Genomic DNA, 18,180 nt, shown 5'->3' on the forward strand with positions numbered 1-18,180 from the left:
TCGTGAAGGGCCCCAGAGGAACCCTGCGGAGAGACTTCAAAAAGCAGCAGCTTCGGGTTGGGAAATGATGGGGAAATAGAAAGGAACCGGCTACAGCGTGCACCTGTAGTCAGGTACAGAACACGATCAAGGGCATTACGCCGGGCTTCCGTTACAAGACGAGGTCTGTGTGAGCTCACTTCCCCAACAACGTCGTTATTTGGGAGAGTGGGTCTCTGCTTGAAATCAGAAACTTCCTGGGTGAAAACTGAATCCTTATATCCGCAGGGTTTGGACGAGGCCAGGCGTTGCTTGTGCAGTCTCCGAAGCCCAGAGAGATGAGTTAATTCCCGAAGGAAACACGACCTTGAACCTGTATCTCTCTCCTCCAGCTGCTTTGATTCAGCAAGCCCACCATGGCAGTTAAAAACAGGGACGTCGGCAAATTTGGGGATGGTATCTATGTCTCTGAAAAAGGAGCAGTTCAGCAGGCTGATGAATAATATCTAAGAGTTGTCCGGCTGTGGAAACAAGAAGATGCCAGGGGATTCCTAAGACCTGTTTCTGATGTTTTCAAGAAGCAATAAAACTCATCCACTGAAAACCACAACAGCAGCAGCAGCAACAGCAGCACAAGATCGGGTAACATACTGTGTTGGCGAGGCTGGAGAAAGACAGTTACCGCTTGAGAATTCTCAGCGTGCTCTTCGAGTCCCTGTCTGTCCCCGATGCATGGTTCCCCACTCCTTTGAGGCGATGGTACCTGGAACCTTTACAGCGTGACCCCTGAACGAAGGTCCAGAGTACCCGGACAAGGCCTCACCAGACAGCCCGGTGCCGGTGGCAGCCTTGCAGGCATCTGCATCTGAGCAGGCTGGGAGGTGGGGGGTGGGGGAGAGAAGGGGCTACCGAGTTGCGTCAACCAAACTCACCAGAGGTTGTTGCATGAATCAGAAAGCAAAGTAAACGGCTTCAATGGGAGACGCCCCTTTCCAAAAAATATAATTCAGGGCTCCCCTTTCTGGAGGATCAGAATACCTGGGGAACCCTCAAGTGATCCCAAGTTGGCCAGAAGAACAGGGAACCGAGAGGAGAGATCTTGTAACGGACGGGCCTGAGGAGCCATCACGATAACTAGGTGCCAGGCACTGGCTGAGGGAGTTTGCTGTGTGATCTCACATCATCCTCTTTCACTCACTCATTCATTCTTTCATTCATTCACAAATATGGAACTGCCGGACTCTGGACTAAGTGCCAGGCAGAGAGCAGCGAAAAAAGCAGTCCAAGAGCAATCTGTGTGTGTGTGTGTGTGACAGACAACGCCAGGAAACAGCACTTCAGAGTTGATGGGAGCCACCAGGGAAAGCAAAACCAGGTGGGCAACAGGGAGTGCTGCGGGTGGGCGGCGAAAGGAGCTTTATTAGAGGAAGGTCCACAGAGAAGTGAGTTGCCAAAAGACACCCCCCTACCCCTCCCACCCCACCCCCACCCCCGCGCCAAGGAATGTTTGCTACTTGAGGCCTGACTAGCTCCACGTGGGACCTCCTCACAGCTAATCGGTCAGGAAGGCAACTTTTTGTGTGTGGCTCACTCTGTTGGATATTTTTACTGTTTTCCTCCCTTTGTTGTCATAGAGAACATTGCAACGAACAGCCATATACTTGTAGCTGTTTGTTTCTCTTGTACTCTTATTTTATTTATTTTTTCAATTAGAGGATGGTAACTTCTTGACAGTCCCGTTAACCTGGAGCTGCCCTTAAAGGCAGATCGCCCTCTCCCCAGCTACAGACAGGAACAGCCGGGGCGTCGCGGACAAGAGGGTCGAGAGAGTCGTGGCCAGGGGCAGGGTGGGGCCGGGACTCAACCGCAGGTGTGATCTGCGTTTAGCCTGGAACCACCGCGTCCCAGGCCTCCCGCTGGCCTTCCCGGGGATGGGTGGGGGGTGGGCAGCAAACCTGCGTGTGTCCGACCCTGCCCCCCTTCGTCCTGCGCCCTCCGCGCCCCCCAGGGTCAAATTGCCGTTCTTGGGGCTTCCCTCGTGTAGACTCCACCGATCCTTGGGTTAGTAAGGCCTGTGCTCCAGGCGCGGCGCCGTGGGTCGGGGTGGTGGGGTCAGGTCGGCTGCCTGGGTTCAAATCCTGACTCTGCTCCCTCCCGACGGTGTGACCCCGGACCACCTCTGGTGTCAGGGAACACATCTGTGGAATGAGGAGGAGAATGGTTTCAATCCTATAGGGCCGGGACGATGCAATGGTTTAAAACATGCAAGGAATTCAGCGCAGTGCCTGGCACGCAGCGACTGATATTCTTCAGGCAACGCGTGCGATCGAGGTCCGCTTTCTGCCGGGTCGACAGAAGTGATGTAGGTGAAGGGCTGACTGTGTCAGTCCCACCGTCACGCTAACTACAAGTTTCCCGCGAACCGGTGTAAGAAATATACGGCGTCCAGAAACCTGGGTGGGGGGCCTCCGGTACAGAAGCCCGGGGAGGCGGGCACGAGGGAGCCCCGTGTGTCTCGGCATGGCGGCGGGACCTGCCGCGCCCCGGCATCCCTACCGCCGTAGTTCCCTCCGGCCCCAGGTTCGGGCCAGGCCAGGCGGCCCAGGGCGGCCATTCCTCGGCTCCCTGCCCGCGGAGCCCTTCTGTCCTCTCCGGGCTTCAACGGTGGGGTCCCCGTGGCTTCCTTCAGGAGAACGCGGACCCCTCTCCGCCCCCCGCCCCCTCCTCCCTTGCTTCCGCGCAGCGGGCGTGGCAGCCGTCGGCGCCCAGGCCAGCTTGCGGCGGAGCGCGCGGTGCCGGGAGGGCGCTACCTGGCGCGGAGTGGGACCACGGTGGCTACGCCCCCAGGGAGGCCGGGGCGGGGCATGCAAATCAACGTCCTTCCGCTCGAGAACGTGGCGAGCCAAAAGGGAGGTGAAAATTCACCAGGAATGCGGAGGATAGCAACAGCTGCCTGGCATCTGAAGGTCCCCATGGTATGTTTCAGTGAGCAAAGGCGGCCGCAACTGTTCACCGAGACTCCGCGCACTGCGAGTTGAATGTCTGTGGCAGGAGGTGGGTGCCGGCGAGTGGCAGACAGGTCACTATCGCTTCTCGGCCTTTTAGCTAAGATCAAGTGTAGTATCTGTTCTTGTCAGTTCAATATCTGATATGTTGTCTATTCGAGAACAGCGTATTAAACGGATTTTTGGAATTTATGAGTCGTAATAGGAGCTTGCTCCGTCCGGTCCACGCATCGACCTCGTATTGCGGTACCTCCGGGAACGGTGCACCCCTTCGGGGGTAAAAGGCGTGCTTAAAGGTAACAGCGGATGTGTTCTTTCAACATCGTTTTGAAAGTGTGCTTCTCGTTTTCCCATGCCGGCGACTCTGAAGTCTTCCCCTTGTGTTTTCTTCTGTTTGTTTCAGAGTTATTCTCTGTTTGGGCCTGGCCTACCTTCTCTGCGTTTCTGTGGAACCTACTCCGGCACTGGACGTGGGACGTGCGGTGCACTGTTTAATATCAAACGCTTGCATCCGTAGACTTGTTAAACTCAGGTCACACTTGACCCCTGTCCATGGGTGTCTGTTTTTATTCCCTTCCGTTCACGTTTGAGCCACTGGAGTGGCTTGCTTGTAGCTGGTCAGAGAGCAGGGACGAGCACTGGAAAGCCAAGCAGGCAGGTGCAAAGCATCATGATAGCTTCTACATGCAGTGTACGTGTCCATGGTCACGTGTCTACCGACCTGTTTTGCAGCCAGCAGGACTAACCTCACCGCACTCTATCCCAGTGACTACAGGAAAGACCTAGTCGCGCCCCCATCACTTACCTCCATCCCCATCTCCTAAACCTCTCTCAAGTCATCTGCCACATTTCCCGTATGTTTACTGCCTCTCTTCTAAGGGTTTTCGTCATCTGCTTGCTTCCTCACCGCCCTCCCCCGAGGACACAGTTTTCGCCCGCAGCCTTCGCAGGTGGTGGCTGCTTTCTCTCGAGCCTTCATTCCAAGCCGAGGACACAGTTTTCGCCCGCAGCCTTCGCAGGTGGTGGCTGCTTTCTCTCGAGCCTTCATTCCAAGCCGGCCCTAGAGGTGGACCAGGTATTCTTGTCCTCCTTGCTGCTTCCAGACCATTCTCCTTCGATTTATCCTAAAACCCTTGCAGCTTTGAATCGCCCTGATAAAGCCATCGACCGACCCCGCTCCAATTCATTCCTTGAAGATTTTAGCCTCTGGCTTCCTGCTCTGTCAGACACGACTTGGGTCATTACTTTCGGTGATTTCAACATCCACGTGGATGATCCTATTGGGGGTGGCCCTCTGCTGGGTGCCTCTAAGATCTAAGATCTAACTAACGTGAATGCAGGAGAGCATCATCTATTTGATTTTAACTGATCATCACTTCCTTTTACCGTTTCCACCTGGTTCTGATCGCAATCTGGGAGCCATCGGGGATGGGGAAGGGGAGGGGTGGGGGTGGGGGTCGAGGTCCTCCGTACGTGGTCTATGCAATTGTGATCGTGAGGTTGGCCCAAGCAGACAGTTTCATGAGAAACAGTTTCTGGGGGACAGGCGTAACGCCGACGCACGCGTGAGCGAGTGAGCATTGCCTGTCGTTCCGCCTCCGATTTATGTGGCTTCAATGAGGTCCCCTCCCTTAGGTACTGAACTCACTCGACCGGATCCCTACCATCCTACCATCCAGAAACAAACGATAAGCAAACGGGTCCCTTTCTCCATTGGTCAGGAAGGGCGTCAGAGTTAAGGAGAATAACTACCACGCCTTCCCGTGGTAGTTTTGGCGAAACCTCAGGTGCAAGGCCTTCCAGCCAAGCATCTTTGATTTCATATTGTTGGAGCATTCGCTGTGTCCCTGAAGAGTGCAGCTCCCTATAAATTCGCTGTGGGCCAAACGAAGAAAAAGATATACACAGATTAGTGCAGAAATTATGATTCCGAGAAAGATTTTGAGATGAGGAAGGCTGGTATCTTTCAGAGTGCAAAGTGATTTTGGAACGTAAAGAATTTCTTCACATTGAGTTCCATGGTTGTTTGTGAACAATAAATAAATAAAGATTAATAATAATAGAAAAGATACGCAAGCAGGTCATACCTACAAAGAACTGCCCTGACAGGGAAGGAAAACCCCGTTCTCCTATTTACCAACTTGGCTGCACATCTGAATCACCCGGAGCTCCTTTAAATCATACCGACGTCCCAGCCCCACCAGACGGCAATTCGATTAGAATGGTTGGGATCGGGCCGCAGCCTGGTGCACTTCAAAGCTCAATAGGTGATCCCACCGCACAGTGTGCATCCAGAAGCAGTCCTTGGCGTGACCGGTGACTGTGGCTCTCAACTTGATCAATAAGTTTTCCCTGACAACAAAAGTGTCACATGGGCTCCTGCCAATCCACATCAGGAATGGGCTTACTACAACCCCAGACTGGCTTTGTGTTTAGCGCGTGGCAGGCACTCGGTCAACAGTGTTTGACTGAGGGAATAACATATCCCCTGGTTTTGTCACAGACAGGAGGCCGCCCAGTCTACTGGGGGAGACCCTTGGACCCAAATTGCAAGGAATCGAGAGCAAATCTGGTAGCTGCTGTGTTGTGGCCAGGATGGAACCCCATCCACAATTTGGTTCCGACGTGGAGACTGATGACACCACCTGCGGTCCAAGAGGGTAGGAAAAGGCTTATCACTCACGTAACGAGGCCTTTCTCGGGAGGTTCAAAAATGGCTCCAGAGAGCAATTAAAAGAGACTGGCTGACGGTTTTTATGGTGGTTAGGGAGTGAGGCAGGGGTGAGGTTTCCCGCTGCCAGCAGGGACTAGGATGGTTTGAACCTCCCTCCAGCGCCAAGGGAGGGAGCACCCGGGCTTCCTTGTCAGCTTCCCCAGATGTGGGAAGGAGGCACACGAAGAAGGAGGCTTTAAAAGCTGTCAGCAGTCAAACATCAAAAAAGATGCCAGATTATTAACTCACTGTAAGTTGGTTTCTCCTCTGTCAGATGGGGGTGGAAAGCTGCCTTCCCCGGGTGCTGTACAGGTTAAATGGGACTGTCTGGGACCCTGCCTTCAATGGAGGACGTTCAGCACGTGACCACTGAATCGGTCTGATTGCCAGCGGTCAGCGTCCCGGCTTCTGCAGACAACGGTTCCTAAACCGAACCACGTTGATCTAAGGAGGATGCCAGCCTCTGTCCCCATGAGCGGGGATGGGGGCGGGGGGCAGTTGAGGATTGGGGGGAGCGAGTGGGGGCAGGAGGGGGCAACACGACGACGCTGGGGGTGTGAATGGGGGTGGGGGAGGAGAGGATTCCTGTGGAAAGCTGAGCCGACTGGCTGAATCCGGGATATGAATAAGTCGGTGAGGGGACAGATACGGGCGGGGGGGGGGGCAATTACAGTAGGCGGGAGCTCACGCTAAGCAAGTGCTCTCTGGGGCAGGCCATGGCCCAGATCATGCCCTCCCCAGGTTGCTGGGGTGGCCGGCGGGGTGGAAACCAGTCCCCTCAATCCCCCATTTACACTTCTGGCCGGCGCTCTGCTTAGACGCCAATGCCCCAATTACCCCTTTTGCCTGCTATCGAAATTATGTCCTGTCCCCAAGCCTTCTTAGATGTCACAAAGACCTTCGATTCCGCTGGCTTACGTTCCATCCTGCCCCTGCCGCCCCGTTTTACTGGGTCTCTCTCGCGTGCACCCACTAGGGACCCGGAGCCAAATACGGCGAGGACTCGGGTGGGCCTCAAGGGGCTCACAGCCAGGTTTATCTCTCACGGCCCCTTCCTCGGCACCCTCCATTGGTATTCTGGCCATCTGGGCAGGCGTCTTGGTCCCCGACCTTGGCCGGAGGCTTCCCATGGGCAGGGTCGGCCTTGATACTGGACAAAGGCAGTGGATTCTCTGCCCGATGCGCTCAAATGACCGATTCCCGAGACACTGGGGTTTCAGAGAAAGAGTTATTGCTAGGCGTAAAGCAGGAGAGCAGATCGCCTGTTGGCCCCCAAATCGGTCTCCGTGAACTGCGGTAATTCTGATAGTTTTATAGCATCAAAAGATGAGCAGGTTTCAGGATAATGAGCACAGTGGCTCCAGATGATGTGACTACAGGTGATGTAATTATCGAGCACACGCAGACTGATGGCACGCATAGTCACAGAAAGGTATGTAAGAAAATGGCGGCCTTAATACGATGATGGGCTTGATTTTTAGTATAATGAGGTATAGGTCACTTATAGGTTGAAGTCTAAGCTACTGCGCATGTCAGGTGGGGCCCGTTTTGGTTAGATCCAGCTTCGGTTATCAAGATAACTTTGGAATTGGGGTGGGTTAGTTGTGGGCTGACCCAAGGCCCTTTGTTAACAAATATGAGGGGCTGTCTTTAGTGATCATAAGACTCTGTAATGTTGAAAAACCGGATAAAATGGGTTACAAGTGAAGGTCGTGGGTCACAAGGTTTATACAATCACAAGGGCACAAGGTAAAGGCTAACAGTCATCATCAGAGAAATCGAGGCAGCTGGATTACAGTTCAGAGAGTGCAGGTATTGCCTTCTGTCTAGTCTTACATACCAGAAAGTCAAAAAGGAGTGTCTACATAATGATTCAGTAATCATAATCATCCCTTAAATCTTGACTTCTTGGTCATGGTGTCTGGCCCATCTCCGGTCCCAGCACCAAGCACAGGCCCTGGCCGGTAGCGCTGCAGGCAGTTAAGGACTGCGTATGTTAAGTTGGAGGTGGTGGCGATGGCAGGAGGCCCAGAGACTGGAGGTGGGGGCGGTCACCCAGCTGTATCCCCCTGGGCAAATGCGCTTCTCCAGGGAAAGGATGTGAGCTTTATCGATGGGCCTCCTGTTGGGTCTAAGGCTCTCTCAGCCCCCCCAGTGATTACTACAGGCATGCATTCTCACGATTCCGCCGGCCACCATCCCCCTCGACCATGAACTCCAAGGGTCCGGAATCCCATCACAGTCACCTCTCAGTGTCTGTGGCTCGGGAAAGGGGCGCTGCCTGGAAACTCCTGCCTGTGCTCGTGGGGTCACTGTCCCTGACGCCCCCCACCCCGTGCCCGTTACCCCCCCCCCCCCCCCCCGTAGTTCCCGGATCCCTGGTAGCGAGGGTCACGGGGACCACGACCGACATCGCACAGCGGTGAGGGCCCCAGGGCACCCGACCTGCCTCCCTAGACAGGCGCAGCTCTGCAGGTACTTGGGTCCCTGCGGGTCCGTCAGTGCGGACTCCGCGGGAGTGATTCTCGCGGAGGAAACTCACACGAGGCTGCTGCAGGGAATGAAATGGCAAGTGATTGACTTGCAGTGGGCCGTGTTCCATTCCAGTAAATGTAATCCGGGACATCCCCTCCTCAGGATGAGACTACCCGGGGACCCGAACTATTATTGAGCGGAAGACGGCCAGAAGAACACGGACGCGAGCAGAGAGGCCCTGAGGATGGGGAGCTTGGGTGGGGGGTGGGGGCGAGGGGCCGAAAAGCCACCGTGGTCACGATGTGTTGGGCAGTGGCTGGGCGTGTTGGAGGCGCGGCCTCAGGCAGTAAAGTTACTGCGTGTGAAGGAACGAAGTTCCTGCTTTCGGAGCCTCCTGGCAGTCGAGGGGTCTGCCCTCTTCCCTCAACGTGTCCGGCCGCCGCCCTCCGCGCTCTGATCTTTGCGGCCGCTTTGTACCAGCGAAGGAGCTCTGCCCCCAGCACAGTGGGCCAAGGGCGGAGTCCGCCCGCGGTGGCCACGCCCCCTCGGGCGACAAAGGGCGGGGCATGCAAATTGTAGTTGTCGGTTGGGCATGGGAGCGACGGAGGAAAACCTGAGATAAAGACTCCTTTTACATTTGCGGAGAACCGAAAATCTGGAAAAGAGCCGAATGATGCCATCAGTTCTGTCCAGGACGCAGAAGGAACGAGTCCTGGTGTAAGCGTTAGCGTTCTCACGGAGCCGTGAGTCGAACGCGCGTGACAGGAAGGGGGAGGCGGAGAGGGCACACATCTAGGCATCGCTTCTCGGCCTTTTGGGTAAGATCAAGTGTAATATCTGTTTTTATCAGTTTAATATCTGATACGTCTTCTATCCGAGGACAATGTATTCAACGGGTTTTTGAAGCTAGGAGTTGGACTAGGGGCTCGTTCCGTGCACTCCACGCATCGCCCCGTTATTGCAGTACTTCTGGGAACGGTGCACTCTTCTCTCTATTTACGCTGTGAAAAAACAGGTTTTCTAGATCATGACTTCTGTTGTGGTGGGGTATTTCTCTCGCGGAGATCGCTGGGCGTGTGTTGCTCTCCCAACAAAAAAGTCGCGCAGGCCTTCCTTATCTCCGTTTTTCTTTTTCCCACTTAACCGGTATTCAGGCCAATATTCGTTCCTGGGGCTTTCAAGCAGGTAAAGTTTAACTAGTCTTTGCCACCACCGCTTTACATTCAGGCGCTATGATTACTACTTACCTTCACAAGAATAGCAGGCAGCAGAGCCCAAGCAAGGCTTGATTCAACTTCATCCTGTAAGGCAGAGAGCTTCTTGGTTGACGTCTTCTCCAACCCTTCTCCAGTCCCTGAGACCTTGTCCTTCCCGCCATCATATCTGCAAGCCCCTGCCCGCCACCCCTTCTCAGCCTCCTTTCCCTTCTTGTTCTAACTGCCTAAGCTTCCTTCCAGTGAGGAAGGACATGGCAGTTCTGCAGCCTTCTCAGGCCAGGGCCGTTTCCTCTCCCCAACCCTGAGCTCATTCCACTGGGCCTGGAAGCACTGTTCTTGCTCTGCTTGCCCCTCACAGACTACCTTCCCTCTGCCCACACTGCCCCGGACCCCAGTTTTGAATCGCACATAATCGGACTCCACGGCCCGGCCACCTCCCTTCCTGTCACCTGTCCAGCCGCAGGTCACTCGCACTGCGCACCCACTCACGCCTTGAAGATGTTAGCGCCTGGCTCACGGTCTCTATCCAAAATGCTCCTTTCACAATTCCTGGTGTTCTCAACATCCACGAGGATGACTGTTCCAGCAGCCCCTCCTCTCGGTTCCTTCATGTCCTCTCCTCTGACGGTCTCCTCCTCCGCCCTACCCCAGCCACTCACTCCCTCGGGCCCACCCGAGATCTTGTCGCTACCGGTGGCTGAAACCCCATTCGCTTCTTTCTAGCATCGCACCTTCCAATCACCTTCTGCCCTACCTGCCACCTTTCTCTGTCCCCACCCCCCCATGTTCCTTACATCCCTGTTTACCCACATCAATTGCCTTGCATACATCCTCGGCCCCCTCGCGGCACTCCAGCTCTGTCAGACTCACGCGGCCAGCCTCAACCCAGGTCGAGTCCAACTCGAGTCTCGGCGCGCCCTGCATGGGTGGGACCGAATGACTGAACGTAGGTGGTGAAAACTGTAGGACCAGGCTGACTGGGCTCACCTTAACCCTCCATGTGCCAGGGGAAAACAGACACCAACGTTTACAGTCTGGGTCCAGTGGACCCTTTTTATGTTTGTTTTTCATATTTAAGTCATTTCGTGGGTAATTTTCAGAAGTGAAAATAAAGGATAGTAGGAAAGAATTTAAACATAGCAAGCCCACATTTTATTTCTTATTTCCACGGTCTTGACGGTTTAGCTACCCAAAGACGGCAACGTCCTCCAAATGCGACGGACTGGACGGCTCCTCGACGGCCATGCCTGAGCTTGCGATATACCCACCCCATAAATGCCCATTCCAGATTTCAAATACATCTCCCACAGGTTCTCGCTCATCACTACGCCAGGCTCCTCCTGTGCTTGCACCGTCAAAGCGCAACACTTTGAGAACTTGTAAATTTGTTGGATTGCAAATTCTTGTGTTTGAGAAAATTCTTCTAGGGTACTGTCATTTGAAGACCCACCGTCTTGAGGTTTCACTTATATAATCCATATTACCATCTTCATTAGAGTCCAGGGGTGCTGCTATCTGTCCTTCGCGTTCATCCCTGATTCATCTGATATCCCGATACGGGTTCCTCTGTCGGTTTCCTCTTCTTTGTCATTATGGGTGGAAAACGAAAATTTCTGAAGACTCTACAGTGTTCGATTGAAAGCAGAAATCAGACTACAAAGACGGTGTCTCCCATCTTCTCGTTTACCTTCTCGAAAGATGACGCACTACTTTGGGCAACAGAATAAGAAAAGGGAAGGACGGTGCCATGGCGACAGATGGGCTATCTCACTGTTGCATCGTCTTCCTGAGCAATTCCACCATTCCTCCACTAACTTATTCTTGTAGTCTCTTTTGTCATGGTTGGGAATGACTGATGAATAACTACAAAAAAGCTCCTTGGATGATCAAACAGCAAATTGTTTCAAGATACAGGGAAAATAAGGTCACTGAGATCCCACAAGGCGCCTGAGATTATGAGAAAGAGAAAAGCAGCCCCAGAAGCTGGCATGGTACCATCAGCCACTCGCAACTCAGCCATGGTGGTCTCCCGTTGTACATCAGCAATTTCACGGAACATCAACATCGGTCAGGGCCACTCTGTGACTGTGATGGATCGAGACAAAGGACAAGCCCACTCTGTAGTCACATCTGAACGCAGACAAGAAGAATATCGTCCAAACGACAAAACTGACCAAACTGACCCCCCTACCCTGGCTGGGTGACTGCTGCTACTTTACCAGAGACAGCTCTGGCCCTACTCTCTTCTTCCCTCCTTCTTGGTAAGCTTTATTAAGACACCCAGTCGTCAAATTACCCTTGCTTCCTGACAGCATCCCATCCAGAGGAAAGCCTGGCTTACTTGAACCCTCCCTAAATCACCTCACACAAGCCCTGTAGAGGGCGATTAAGGTAGCATGCATGAAGTCCACCTTCAGCTATGCCGGAGATGTGCAACATGGCCGCCAGGGCTGATACAACAATAGCTTAAGTTACCCTCAGCCTTCTTTACGGAAGTAGTTCGCGCCAAAAGTGCTAGTTCGCGCCAAAAATGCTAACCCTACATCTGCCATCCGCCCTAGCAACAGCAGCCACCAATCCTAGACCGCCACGAGCCCTTGCTAGCCACTTCCCCTTCTCCTAGAGTATATATGCTCTGCCTCTTCAATAAAGTTTTGCAGCTTGATCAGAAACCTGTCTTGCTGTCGTTCTTCGTGTCTCTTGTCCCATACCATTCCTCCCTCACAGGATTTGGAGCCTCCGTTGATCGTCCCGCGGGCCGGGACAAAGCCCAAATCCGAAGCCAAGTCATCCCTGACACCGTGGTACTGAGACGCCCCATGGTCCCCCGTGCTGTGCGTTCTCCCTTGTTGCATATGATATGCTATCATATGCTATGACATAATATAATGTAGTAACCCAACTCTTTCAACCAGTGGTGTGCTCCTGGTGGTCTTTGGCTGGATGATACCGACAAGTTTAAAGGGTCCGATGCACCCATATGGTAATTGCAAGACAGAACGAGTTTTATTCTGTTTGAATAGAAAAGAAAACTTTCTCTCCTTTCACTGGAAGACCTCTAAAAGAGAATAAAAATCATGAAATATCAATATTTACAAATAGGACTGCTCAAAAGATAAATGAAAGGGAGGGAGGGGGAAAAGAACACCTGTCAAATGGGATGAAACCGACCCTGATGAGATACCGGGTTTGACTCAGGTGAGCCCCCTTAGTGCCGAACAGCTGAATCATCCTCTAATCCATTCATTCCACATAGCTGTTTCTCACCTTTTCCTCCAACCTCCAAAGAATCTCTTCTGCCCCCACCCCTCCCCACCCCGCTCTCAGCCCCCCCCCCCACCTAGCGGGTTTCCTGTGTCCTGAAGGAAACAGAAACAATCAGAGGAAACTTCCACAGGTTCCCGCCACGCATCCATCCAACTTCCCAGCATATCTAGAACTACCTTCCCCTCTGGTGCCAGGAGGAGTCCTCTGTGCTCCTAGCAAAGGCAAAGAAAGGCCCAGCCCCTCCACTTGGCCGCTGGAGCCCACCCAGCCCTCCTCGCCTCTGGCGACTCTCCCTCTCTCTCTCTCTCCCTCTCCCAGTCGGCAAACTTCTCCTCATGGATGGGATTTTCCCCACCATCATGTAAACATGCTGTTTGTTTGTGTCCCAACTTTAAATAAAGCCCGCCCTTGACCCACCTCACCCTCTAAGCTGCCATCTCATTTTTCTCCTCATTCCCCACTCCCATCTTGAAATTACTTTTATCTGGAAATAACCTCAGACTTACAGCAAGTTGCATGAATAGTAAGAACTTCCCAGATCCATCAACTGCTGCATTTGCCTTATACTTCTCTCTCTGTCACTCGCTCGCTCTCTCTAAAATACACATACACTCATAGGTACCGCCCCCCACCCCCCAAACCACCTGAGAGTAAGTTGCACACAGGATGTTCCTTCGTCCCCAAATACTGCAGAGCATTTCCTAACAACAAGGGCATTCTGGAAGTTTCACACTAATACAGCAGTATAATCTACAGTCTGAGTTCAGATTTCACCAACCGTCCCGATAAAGTCCTTTACAGCCACTTGTCTTCCTGGCCCAGGGCACTTAGTTGTCATGGTTCTTTACGTCTCCTTCAAGCCTTTTCTTTGTCTTTCACGGACACTGATGTTGTTTTGAAGAGAGCAGGCCGGTTATTTTGTAAAGTGATCCTCGATTTGGATCTCGTTCTCTCTTGAACCCATTCCAGTTAGTCTTTTGTCCCGGGCACTCCAGGCAACCGCTGTTGTCAAGGTCCATAAATCCAACAGTCATTTGTCAATCCCCAACTCACCTGAACCATCAGCAGCTTTCCTCATGGTTGTGCTTTCCCTGGTTCTTGAAATGCCTTCTGGGCTTGGTCTCCAGAACACCTCGCTCTTCTGGTTCCCCTTCTGACTGTTCCCTCTTAAATGTCCTATTCCGCTACCCTTCTTTGACTTTGGGGTGTCCCAGGGCTTGGTCCTGGGACCTCTTCTGCTTGTGATGACCACCCCCTCCCTTGGTGAGCGCCTCCAGACTCTTGGCTGAGGTTCCAGCTCTGTGCTGACAGCTTCCAAAATAACTCCAGCCGGGATTCCAGAACCTTACACTCAGCTGTCTACTTGCCACCTCCACTTGGCTGTCTAATGTGCATCTCTCACTTGTCCTCTCCAGAACCGAGCTCCAAACAGGACACTCCGCTCCCTCCAAACTGGATCCTCTCCCAATCTTGCCGGTCTTTCTGCTGCTGCCCTGGCCCCCTTCAGGCTCTTCTGAGTGACCATGGTAAGCCATTCCGTACCGCGCCCCTGCTGGGAACTCCTCCAGAGCTTGCTTGCCTTCGCCGCCGGCCGGCCGGACAGACGGACGACACGACACCTCGCCAAAGTCCTTGTAATGACCCACGAGGTCCCGCGTGACCCGCTCCCCACCCCCGCCTCACTTCTCTGACCTCATCCCCTGCTACCGCCCCTACCCCGCTCATCCCGCCCCGGCCACCCGGGTCTCCTACGCGGTCCCTCGGGACCCACCTCAGGGCTTCGGAACTGGCGGTTCCTCTCCCCTCGCGGAGGCTGCCTTACCGTGAAGCTGACGAAGCTTACTTAAATCCCAGGGCCTGTGACTCACCAAGGGCCCCTTTTCCCAAGGCTCGGTCCACTCCATGAACCTGTCAGGGCGTGCATCCCCTGGGGACTATACACTGGCGACTCACGAAACAAAAAGCGAAAAGGCTTAAAGGGTGCGTGTGCGCGCGCGCGTGCAATGAAACGAGTACAATAAAATAATGTTAGGTGGTGGGTATACGGGTGTGCACTGTAAAATCCTTTCAACGTAGCTGTACGCGTGAAAAATTTGGAAAAAAAAGAAAGAAACCAAGGGGGAAACACACACACACACACACACACAAAATGTTGGAAAGTAAAACCTCACGGAGCGGTGGGCGTCTTTCACGTTCTGGGCTTTTCCTCCTTTTCCCGGGACAACGTGGCCGAAAGAGCTTTTCTGCTAATCGTCTGTTTCAGGCGCGGTTTTCCGTTCCAAGGCCGGGGGGACGGCCCGGGAGAGCAGGAAATGGCGCACGTGTGGGCGGGACATGCAAATTAAACCGACAGCCTCGCCCAGGATCTATGGGAACAAACTAATAAAAAGTGTAACGTCCCCAAGTAAATAACATTCTTACAAAGTATTAGGGATCATAAGTTCTGAAGATAACATGCTGTTAAAAGCATGAAAGAGGGTGAGTCTTCGGTTGCGTGGCTTTACGCACCGTGAGCTGAAGATGTGTGAGAGGAAGGGTGCCTCGGCGAGGGCGGTAGAGCCGGTATCGCTTCTCGGCCTTTTGGCTAAGATCAAGTGTAGTATCTGTTCTTATCAGTTTAATATCTGATACGTCCTCTATCCGAGGACAATATATTAAATGGATTTTTGGAGCAGGGAGATGGAATAGGAGCTTGCTCCGTCCACTCCACGCATCGACCTGGTATTGCAGTACTTCCAGGAACGGTGCACCCCCTTCGGGGGGAAAAAAGCGACAGTCCGAAAATCAGGTTTGGTGTTCTCCTTGCAGCTCTCCGGAGCGCTTTTCTTTCTGTCTGTCGCGCTCTCCGGTGGCTCCGTACTCTCGGGTGGTGCGGGAATCTACCAGCGGTCTGCAGCCTTGTAGATTTCCGAAATCTTTGTTACAGATCGATGGAGTCGATAACCTCTGTTGGCCTGTTCGATTGGCTGAGCTAGGCGTCTGCGCCTGGGTCGTCAAGTCACGGCAGGCCGTGTTATCAGGGGACCTCACACGACGCCATGGCAGGCAGGTGTGGGGCGAGTGTGGGTGGGGTTGCCCTATTCTTTTTTCCGCTTCCTGTGACGGGAGAAGTGGCATGAGGTACAGTTGGGAGGTTTACCTAATACATTACGTGTGCTACTTTTTTGATCCTCATACCCCCCCACACACACTCACCCACCTCTTTATTTTCCACACCCGTCCCTGGGTAACCTGTAATCCACTTCCGTTTTTAATGAATTTGAACTTCCTAGCTGTTTTGATTAAGTGAGTCTTGCTTATTTCGTTCAACATGAAGCCCTCAAAGTTCACCCACGTCCTAGCTTCCATCAAATCAGAACGTCATGCCTTTCACAAGCTGAGTAGCATTCAATATGTACCATATTTTATTCATCCGTGAATAATGCTATTACCATTGGTGTGCAAATATTTCCAGTCCGTTTTTTTTTGTTGTTGAAGACGAAGTTCTGACCTGTAGCTGACTGCAAGCACTTTTTCAGAGAAGCATCATGCAACAACACAACACAACAACGTAACTGACAAGGAAATTTGGTTGTTTCTGTGTCATATAACATCTAAAAAATAAACTGTGACTAACACTAACTAACTGTGTGTAACTAACTGTGTGTAACTAACTGTGACTCTTGTCTAATATCATGCAGCTCAGTCTCAGGACGTAATACTGACAGTGAGACAGTACGGTTAAGCTTCAAGGAATTTTTTTGTTTTTTAGCATTCCCTTTAATTGAGATATATTCACATAACATGCAGTCATACAAAGCATACATTCAGTTGTTCACAGTACCATTATATAGTTGTGCGTTTATCCCCCAAATTAATTTTTGAACATTTTCATTACCACACACACACAAAAGTAACAAGAATAAAAATTACAGTGAAAAAGAACTGTTAAAGTAAAAACACTGGGTGCTCCCCACCCCCCACCCCCCATTTTTCTACTTATCCATCCATACACTGGACAAAGGCGAGTGTGGTACATGTCAGATTCCAGAAAAAGAGTCTAGTATATAGAAAGAATTTATGACCTAGGGACCCCGGCAACTCATCTCAGAAAAACCAGTTGCGCCATAAAGTATAAAGGCTGTTCAAGGCTGTTCCGCCCATGGTGGTGCCTCGACCCCCAGGGGGCCGATAAGGCAAGATCAGATATGTCCATAAGATGAACAACCAGAAAGGCCTGCTCTCCCTAGATAGATAACACAGCTACATTTCAAAGAAGAATAATGCTCAGAACCCTAGCAACCAATCAGCTGCATGATATTAGACAAGAGTATAGTACTGTTAGTCACAGTTTATTTTTTAGATGTTATATGACACAGAAACAACCAAATTTCCTTGTCAGTTACGTTGTTGTGTTGTGTTGTTGCATGATGCTTCTCTGAAAAAGTGCTTGCAGTCAGCTACAGGTCAGAACTTCGTCTTCAACAACAAAAAAAAACGGACTGGAAATATTTGCACACCAATGGTAATAGCATTATTCACGGATGAATAAAATATGGTACATATTGAATGCTACTCAGCTTGTGAAAGGCATGACGTTCTGATTTGATGGAAGCTAGGACGTGGGTGAACTTTGAGGGCTTCATGTTGAACGAAATAAGCAAGACTCACTTAATCAAAACAGCTAGGAAGTTCAAATTCATTAAAAACGGAAGTGGATTACAGGTTACCCAGGGACGGGTGTGGAAAATAAAGAGGTGGGTGAGTGTGTGTGGGGGGGTATGAGGATCAAAAAAGTAGCACACGTAATGTATTAGGTAAACCTCCCAACTGTACCTCATGCCACTTCTCCCGTCACAGGAAGCGGAAAAAAGAATAGGGCAACCCCACCCACACTCGCCCCACACCTGCCTGCCATGGCGTCGTGTGAGGTCCCCTGATAACACGGCCTGCCGTGACTTGACGACCCAGGCGCAGACGCCTAGCTCAGCCAATCGAACAGGCCAACAGAGGTTATCGACTCCATCGATCTGTAACAAAGATTTCGGAAATCTACAAGGCTGCAGACCGCTGGTAGATTCCCGCACCACCCGAGAGTACGGAGCCACCGGAGAGCGCGACAGACAGAAAGAAAAGCGCTCCGGAGAGCTGCAAGGAGAACACCAAACCTGATTTTCGGACTGTCGCTTTTTTCCCCCCGAAGGGGGTGCACCGTTCCTGGAAGTACTGCAATACCAGGTCGATGCGTGGAGTGGACGGAGCAAGCTCCTATTCCATCTCCCTGCTCCAAAAATCCATTTAATATATTGTCCTCGGATAGAGGACGTATCAGATATTAAACTGATAAGAACAGATACTACACTTGATCTTAGCCAAAAGGCCGAGAAGCGATACCGGCTCTACCGCCCTCGCCGAGGCACCCTTCCTCTCACACATCTTCAGCTCACGGTGCGTAAAGCCACGCAACCGAAGACTCACCCTCTTTCATGCTTTTAACAGCATGTTATCTTCAGAACTTATGATCCCTAATACTTTGTAAGAATGT

At 52.1% G+C, this 18,180-nt stretch overlaps 1 long non-coding RNA gene and 4 other non-coding genes across 5 annotated transcripts; 3 read left to right on the forward strand and 2 right to left on the reverse strand.

The window, feature by feature from the left end:
- Positions 1–1,918: 1,918 nt before the first annotated feature.
- LOC119514103 lies at positions 1,919–14,976 on the reverse strand. Its single transcript, XR_005212751.1, has 2 exons — positions 14,823–14,976; positions 1,919–2,177 (listed from the first exon to the last, which is right to left on the reverse strand). It is a non-coding gene; the product is annotated as an uncharacterized LOC119514103 (long non-coding RNA).
- On the forward strand, positions 3,065–3,256 carry LOC119515046. The gene has a single exon (XR_005212943.1). It is a non-coding gene; the product is annotated as a U2 spliceosomal RNA (small nuclear RNA).
- Positions 8,971–9,161, forward strand: LOC119515043. Its single transcript, XR_005212940.1, has one exon. It is a non-coding gene; the product is annotated as a U2 spliceosomal RNA (small nuclear RNA).
- Positions 14,977–15,220: 244 nt separating the features above from the next.
- LOC119515029 lies at positions 15,221–15,411 on the forward strand. Its single transcript, XR_005212927.1, has one exon. It is a non-coding gene; the product is annotated as a U2 spliceosomal RNA (small nuclear RNA).
- Positions 15,412–17,836: 2,425 nt separating this feature from the next.
- LOC119515037 lies at positions 17,837–18,027 on the reverse strand. Its single transcript, XR_005212934.1, has one exon. It is a non-coding gene; the product is annotated as a U2 spliceosomal RNA (small nuclear RNA).
- Between the last annotated feature and the right edge of the window lie 153 nt (positions 18,028–18,180).

The sequence above is a fragment of the Choloepus didactylus genome, chromosome 18 (genome assembly GCF_015220235.1).
Source record: "Choloepus didactylus isolate mChoDid1 chromosome 18, mChoDid1.pri, whole genome shotgun sequence".
Lineage (NCBI taxonomy): Eukaryota > Metazoa > Chordata > Mammalia > Pilosa > Megalonychidae > Choloepus > Choloepus didactylus.